The following is an 8,793-nucleotide window of genomic DNA, read 5'->3' on the forward strand; positions in this document are numbered from 1 at the left end:
GAGCTATGGGTCTCTCCATGTGTACTATTTGGTTGGTCTCTTAGTCCCTGGGAGCCCTGGGTTGTCTGGTTGGTTGGAATCCAGAATTTCTCCTGTTCAAAGAAAATCCAGGAACAAAGGATGAAGTAGAGAATGAAGGAAAGGCCATTCAGAAACTACCCAGTCTGGGAACCCATCCCATCTGCAGACAACAAACCAATACACTATTGCTGATGCCAAGAAGTGTTTGCTGACAGAAGCCTGTTATACCTGTCCCCTAAGAGGTTCTGCCAGAGCTTGACCAATACAGATATTGATGCTAGCAATCAACCATTAGACTTAGAAAGGGGACCACAACGGAAGAATTAGGGAAAGGACTGAAGGAGCTGAAGGTGTTTGCAACCCCATAGGAGGAACAACAATATCAACCAACCAGATCCCCAAGAGCTCCAAGGGACTAAACCACCAACAAAAGGAGTACACATGACTGCAGATGCATTTGTAACAGAGGACTGTCATATCTGTCATCAGTGGGAAGGGAGGCCCTTGGTTCTGTAGAGCTTCGATGCCCTAGTATAAGGGAATGCTAGAGTGGTGGTGCAGGAGTGATTATTTGGGTGGGAGAACACCCTCATAGAAGCAGAGAGAAGAGTATAGGATAGGGACTTGCAGACAGGAAACCAGGAAGGGGGATAACATTTGAAATGTAAATACATTTTAAAAAGATGTCATTCATAGTGTTGGAAGCTATTGTTCAGATTTTCATAAAATTTCTCTCAAGATATTCTGATGATCTCATATTCTAAAATAGGAGATATGACTTGAAAGTCCTGAACTCATCATTAGGAAATAAACTCTCTCCCGTCATGATTTATACTATATATATATATATATATATATATATATATATATATATATATATATATATATATATATAACTTTTATTCAGTACAATATATTTTGTTTTATTTCTGCAACATTACTTTTTAAATTTCTTCCATGTATTTAGTATTTAGGTGTTTTTAGTTTCCATATCTATCCTAGTTACCTTTCTGTTTATCTGAGAAAACTCTACGAAAAATAGCAACTTATTGCACGAAGTGGTGGGTTTCAGCTTGTGTTTCCAAGTCATAATCCATCACTCAGGAATGTCAGGACTGAAAACATGGAGAACCTTTGCCTCTTGGCTCATTTAAAAACACTTATCTAACATTTTTTATACAGCCTGGGACCATCTTTCCATCGACTGTTATTGCTCAATGTGGAGAGGCCTCTGCCCTGCTGCATCAGTTAAAAATCAAGAAAGTCCTTCGAAAATATGACCAGAGACCAGTCAGATTTGGGTCATCTTCAGTTGTGTGTTCTCTCCTCAGATAACCTTAGGAAGTTTCAGCTTGACAATTGAAGATGACTAGTATAGGAGCCTTTATATTGCTGTATTTTATTCTTGTATATGTATATTAGTTATTAATTAAGTAGTTTTAGCTATTGTTAAAAAAGTCACTAAAATGACTTTGTTTGTCCAATACACTGTGTACTTGTCTCCCAAATCATCTGGGACTCAGAACATGTTCATTATTTTTTTTCTTTTTTATCTATAATCCCTGCTCCCATTTAGTGTCAATAAGAACCTCTTCAATACCTGTCTTTCATTTTAATGATGTGAGCATTTATTTTCTGCTAATTTCCAAATGGCTTGATGTCAGCTTTATAAACCACAACTGGAAACAAAACTGATAGCTAAAATCTCATTTCAATGCAACTTTCTCTTAATGCATGTGGTCTTTTGGTAAATGTATAGCAAGATCATACATTATTGATAATATCAACGCTACTTCTATTCTCGGGTTTAGGCGTTTTATTTTATTTTTACCCATTTTCAATTGTGATGATTTGAATAAGAAGTAACCCCTATAGGTACAGCATATATTCCAATGCTAGGTAGCCTGATGATGGCACTGCTTGCAGAGGTTAAATAACCTCTGGCTTGTGGATCTAAGCAGGAGGGATTCACTAAGCAAAAGCATGGGATTTTAAAACCTTGCTATATTGCCAATTTTCTGTCTGCTTTATATTTTCAGGTGAACATAGAATTACTCATTTTTCTGTTTCACCCACATGCTTCTACACCTTTCTCAGTCCTACAGATTCTACCTCTGAAACTTTAAAGTAAATATGCTTCTTCATCTGTATGTTGCTTTTGGCCCTAGTCTTTAACCAAAACAATAAACAATAATTAATACATTCATGTTCCCAAAATAATTATTCTCAAACAAGGTATGTCTGTTGACAATTTTAATTTCCTAAATAAAATATCAAGAAAATGAATTCTACTATGTGACTTGACAAACATTCTCTGTAGACATGTGTGAGCAGGATGGCATTCCATTAGTATTGCCTGAGAGATTAAATGTATTGTTTTAAAATTCTCAGATTGCTTTGTTTACACATTATCCCTTCATTTGGAACCATTTGATTTTCCTATTATTTTCATGGGCTATGCTCATTGTTCTTTGTGATTTTTATGTGATTTAAAAGAATTTGTACGTGTATAGTTTGATGAGAATATGCAATCATGCACTCCTGATGGTAATATGCAATCATGCACTCCTGAATAGGAGTAACTTTTTAGAAATGGAACGTGTTCATCAGCAATATTGTAAAAACAGTGGTAAGATACATTATAATTTTTAATGCCAAGGATTTATTTAATAAAATCCACCTAAACCACCCATGAAAATTTATAGCAGTTTAAAGAAATAAACTAAATTCTTTATAGTAAAAGAAAAATTAATAAATCATTAAATTCTATGTATTGGTTGATGTGCAAACTATGTGAATACATTTTCTGAGAGGACTTCAGAATTCACTCTTGTATGTGATATTAATATTTTATGCCATTAAGTATTGTACATATCTAATTATGGTTTAGTGCTAGTCATGTTGAGCATATAAGATAAAATGACTTCATAAATTTTCTTAATATTTATCTTGAAAATTTCCTTGGTGGTTTGAATGCATGTGGCCCAAGACTGGCAATATTAGGAGATGTGGCCTCATTGGAGGAAGTTCGTCACTGTTGGGGTGGGCAATGAAACAGTCCTCCTAGCCACATGGAAGACAGTCTTCTCTTTGAATTTGGAACAAGATGTAGAACCCTCAGCTCTTTCTCCGGTGGCATGTCTGCCTGGGCACTGCCATGTTCTTGCCTTGATGATAATTGACTGAACCTCTGAATATGTAAGTCAACCTCAATTAATTGTTTTTCTTATAAGAGTTACTTTGATTATGGTGTTCACAGCAGTAAAACCCTAAGACACTCGGAAACTTTAGAAGCATTTAATGAAATATCTATGTTCAATACAAAAAAGTGGATATGAATTCATATTGTTAAAAATAATCTTAGATGGTGACAGCTACACATACAAAAGCAGCATTTTAGTAATTTAATATTTGATTCTCTATACATATTTGATATTTATTATTATTTGACTCTTCCAATCAAAACCTCAAATAATACTATATGAAACATATTTACTTAAAGATTAAGGAGAAAAAATTATTTTTCAGGTATTTACAGATATCAGTCTGCCTGTATGTGAACAAATTTGCTTTATAAAAACTGTAGCTATTATCCATGAGTAAAATTATGCTATTAATGATAAATATTGAAAAATTACTCACCATCACAATGATTGCCTGCTCATAATCATAAAGCATATTATGTTTTCCTTGCTGAAATAATGCAAACCTGAAGTCAGAGTTATTAGTCATAATCATAATTATTCAAAACCTACAAGAACAGTTCTATTTCATACTGTGATCTATTAAAACTGTAACACGTGTATAATTATCCTTTGTGAAAAACAGGAACTGCCATTTTGTTGACACAAACTGTAGACTTTGGATTAAAATGCATTCATCATTTGTTCAGCTTATTCTATTTTTCAATTTAATTAGGTTTTATTGTAGAATTGTTCAGCACAGGAAAACTATTCACAGAGAATAAAACCACCAAATTGCATTCATTTGTAGAAGACCATTTATTGTACATTTACTTTTGTGTCTGTGAGCTTAGATTTTACGTGCTTATATTTTCAGTAGAATTATTAAGAACTCACTTAAGGAGGTAGTAGATGTATAAAGCGTGGCCTATCAGAAGCCTGTGATAACATGATTTAGAATCATAGTACCCTTGACCATTTTTCTGAATACACGCTGATTTATCTATCAGTTATCACAACACATATTTTTCCCAGTGTTTGTCTCTGTTATCTTTATCATCTTACTTTATAATTTACTACTGTGTATACAGAGCACACACAGAGGCACACCTTCCAGTTCTGGTTTCTATACTGTAGTTTTATAATGATTTGAAAATTTTCTACATTCAAAATGAGTATCACTTGCAGTCCTATTTTTACTTACAAATTTTAAAAATTATTTTAGTGAAAATTTCTATATTATACAAATGAAAAGGATTATTTGCTCTTCTATTATTTTTATAATGAAGTGAGATTTTTTTGTTTGACTATTATAGCAGTCTATGATACGATATATTTGAAGTTCACTTAATGTGACAATTTCTTCAACTCTAATTATGCTGTGACCATTTATTATTTTAATTTTTAGGAATAACCATAAGACCAAACACAACTGAGAGTACTATACATATTCAAGTGGCTTCTTAATTTTTGAAGTGATCGAAGGTATACAAAAGTAAATTTCCTTTTTGACTGAAATGCATTATAAAGTTTAAGTCCTCCTCCTTCTTCTAGACCTCTGTTGCTCTAGAAAATGTTTTGGCAGGGGGAGTGGTTCAGTAAGCACAGAGTGGGAAAGGGAATCCCTGAAGGGATGGAAAGGACATTCATCACTTTCATAAAATCCAATAAATATCATTTAAGTTGATATTTGAAAATAAGAGCTTTAAAACTACAACACTGCTTTTTTGGTTGAGGTAGCCATCTCCCAATAACTTGCCCAAATGACAAACACAAAAGGAAAGAGGAGAGGCACCCGGTATATGTTCTCTAGGTCTTTTAGGAAACATGGAGTTGTTCCTTTGCCCACATACATGCAAATCTACAGGAAGGGTGATATTGTAGCTATCAAGGGAATGGGCACTGTTCAGAAAGTGTTACCACTGCAAAACAGGAAGAGTCTACAATGTCACCCAGCAGGCTGCGTGCATCCTTGTAAACAAGCAAGTTAAGGGCAAGATTCTGGCCAAGAGGATCAATGTGCGGATTGAGCACATCAAGTGCTTGAAGAGCAGAGACAACTTCCTGAGGCGGGTGAAGGAGAACGACCAGAAGAAAAAGGAAGCCAAAGAGGAGGGCATCTGGGTTCAGCTGAAGCGCCACCCTGCTCCTCCCAGAGAAACACTTTGTGAGGACTAACGCAAAAGAGCCTGAGCTTCTGGAGCTCATTCCATATGAATTCAAGGCCTAATGTACAAAAAAGAAGTAAAGGGCCAGGACTGAAAAAAACAAACAAACAAAACAACAACAACAACAAAACCCACAACACTGTAAGCCAATTAAAAAAAACAACAAACAAATCAATGTATTAGAATGATGAAAAACAATATGGCTAAATTATGCTGGGTGGAATAGCCCGGTGCTGTTGAACCAAAGTTGATGTCTGAGGGCTCATCTACCTGTGTGAGTGGTCAGATAGGTCATAGAGACCACTCAAACAATATAGTTCATAGTTATATATCTTGTAGGTGCACCAGATCTAGTTGATAAGTCGCTGTTACTGAAGAAACTACATATTGTAGGATCAGGATACAGAAAAATCAGACTGGACATGACTTGGATGCTTTCTGGCTGTCGGATAGTGATGTAGTATCAGTAAATACACTGTAGGCTGTTGGTGGAAAGAAGGCATCAACAGTTTTTATTTGTTTTTTTTGTTTGTTTGTTTTTTTGTTTGTTTATTTGTTTTTACAGCTGAGAACCACATGAACTACAATTCCACCTGGCAGGCAAGGTGGGCTTACTCAGGCTAAAGTGGCATGCCACATTACGTCTAAAACATAGCATTCCATTTGGTTTTGAGACGGACTCCAAGCTCTCAAGGTTAACAAAAAAATATTGGCTGAGAAAGTGTTAGGTCCCATGATAAAGTTTATTACTGTTGTTTAGCTAAGCTTGCAGAGCACCAAACTGTCTTCTAAATAAAGTTATACCCATGGGCAAATGCTGCACAGGATCACAGTTAGAGGTACATTTCTTTACAATGAAAGGCAGTAAATGTAGAAAGGCATTACTGCTCCAGATACTGAGAATAAGTGAAAGTCAAGTTTTAAGCCCTCAGCAAGACATTCCTTTAAGGTTCAGGAAACAACACGGAAGAAAGCATGGGAAGAATATAAGAGCTGAAAGATAGAAAAGAAAGCTATGATATGCCATACTGTAGGCACAAGATAGACAACAAACACAGAGCAATAGCAGCTGCTAGCAACTGATATGAATATGGGTGGGCCAGTTCAACAGCCAATCATGGATCAGGAAGGAGCCACGTGACACTATCATTTCTTATGGAATGATGGATTCTGTGGTAGAGTTAGACATTGCCATCATTTGTGTGCCTACTGATGAGATCACCACGGTCCAATGAATTATAACAGAGCCATGGTAACACGGATTAAACTCAGTGGGTAACAAGACAAAAAGAAAGGTTATGCGAGAGGGGCTTCTTTGGGGGATGGAAGGAAAGAAAAAAGAAGGTATTGAGAGTGACAGTATTATATTTTTGTGTGACATTTTCTGAAGAATAAATTGGATGGCAGAAATATTGAGGCCCTCTAAACTCAGGTTAGTGGCTTAAGGTGAGACCCACAGCACACAGTTTTAAGTATTTTGAACTAAGATGTGCTATTGAGGAAAAGAGCAACAATACAAATACTGACATATTAGACTCTGCAATTGCTGTGAGTCATGAAACATTCTCTCTATTCAAAGAAAAACAAAAAAGAATCTTATTAGTTACAACAAGAAAAGAGCTTTAGAGAGTCACAGAAAAGAAACTGTGATTTAATCTATTCTCAGGGATTTCATAGATATTCTAAGAGCTGTATGGATTTTACTATGGTAAAAAAATATGAGATACTACAATAATATCTGGAGTTTCAACAGTCAAATATGTTTCTTTTGGTTCCCTGGTTTTGAATATTACAAATCAGTTGTCAGAACACTTAGCCTTATGACTTCTCAGCCAACTAAATTAAATACAGTTTTTCTGGTGGATGATGCTGTAAAAAGATGCAGTATTTTGCAAGATATTCTAGTCTATGAAGAGTTAACATATTTTGTGTGAACATTTATAAGAAGAGAATATTTACTAACCCCATTATTCTTAAAATTCCTATGATTTAAGTTATTAAAATTTAAATGATGTGTAAATAATTGGACGGATGGTCAGACAAAACCAAGGCCTGCTGAACAAACATCAGTGTTGGAGTATAGAAATAGAGGTGGATTAAAATACAAAGAGCACAAAGCAAATTGACAATATTCATCTTAGGCTGTTGATTGAAAAGGATTTGTTGGATAATATATTTCAAGTCAAAGACTTGTATGAGGCAATCTAAGTCAGAGATACAGAATAGGAGTGAATGGTGTTCTGTAATAAGAACTTTTTTCTTCATAAACATACTGTGAACTGTAGTTTTAAGTAGCAATGTGACTTTAGAAATGTGCATTGCAATTTTGTGAGAGAAGTTAAGATCATTTTATTCTATAATTACTTAATTCTCTCAATAGATGCTTATGCTTACTTTATCTGGATCTATTTTTAACCATATAAACATATTTACCCTTTCAATAAACCAATAGAAACTTTCACTCACATTATGGTTTTTGAGATGATTATAAACTTAAGAATTGCTACTGTTCTAGAGAAATATATGGTATACATTCACATACATACAATAAATATCATTTTAAAAGTTATTCTGGATTTTTAAACAAGGAATATTAATCTATTTAAATTTTGCTAAAACATTAAAATTATTTGCATATTCATATATTTAATTAATAATTATTGGTAAAGAATATCAAAAATTCAAACAAAAATCTTTATGCTTTGCAAATTGTATCCAATCAAGATGCTCCTTCAATAAATTACGAAACTTCTGGTATACCATATTATAGATAGATAAAATTAGACTGAGTCATTTTTACTTAACAAGAGAAGAAAAAAATGTATTGAGAAATAAGGATTAACAAAGGAGAAAAACTGCATTATTGATACCATATGGTGAAGAGTATGTCATCCACATAGGGCATGTTTACCACAGCCTTGAAATCAGAGTTTGCTATAACCTTCCTCACAAAATTCTCATAAGGCTGGTCTTTATTATTATTGCTATTATTATTATTATTATTATATATTTTCTCTATTTACATTTCAAATGTTATTCCCTTTCCAGGTTTTCCTTCTGAAAACCCCCTATCCCATCCCCCCCCCACTCCTGCTTCTATGAGGGTATTCCCCCACCCATCCACCCATTGCTTCCCATTCTGGCATTCCCCTACACTGGGGCATCGAGCTTCCAAGAACCAAGGGCCTCTCCTCCCAGTGATGTTTGACAAGCCCATCCTCTGTTGCATATGCAGCTGGAGTCATGGATTGCTTTATGTGTACTCTTTGGTTGGTGGTTTAGTCCCTGGGAACTCTGGGGGGTCTGATTGGTTCATAATGTTGTTCTTCCTATGGGGCTGCAAATATAATCAGCTTCTTCAATCCTTTACCTACTGCCTCCTTTCAGGACCCTGTGCTCAGTTCAGTGGTTGACTGCAAGCA

The 8,793-nt window shown here is 34.9% G+C and overlaps 1 pseudogene; it reads left to right on the forward strand.

Moving 5' to 3' along the window:
• Positions 1 to 4,966: 4,966 nt before the first annotated feature.
• On the forward strand, positions 4,967 to 5,433 carry LOC110338989 (annotated as a pseudogene).
• Positions 5,434 to 8,793: the final 3,360 nt, after the last annotated feature.

Source organism: Mus pahari, chromosome 22 (genome assembly GCF_900095145.1).
Source record: "Mus pahari chromosome 22, PAHARI_EIJ_v1.1, whole genome shotgun sequence".
In the NCBI taxonomy this organism is placed as follows: Eukaryota; Metazoa; Chordata; class Mammalia; order Rodentia; family Muridae; genus Mus; species Mus pahari.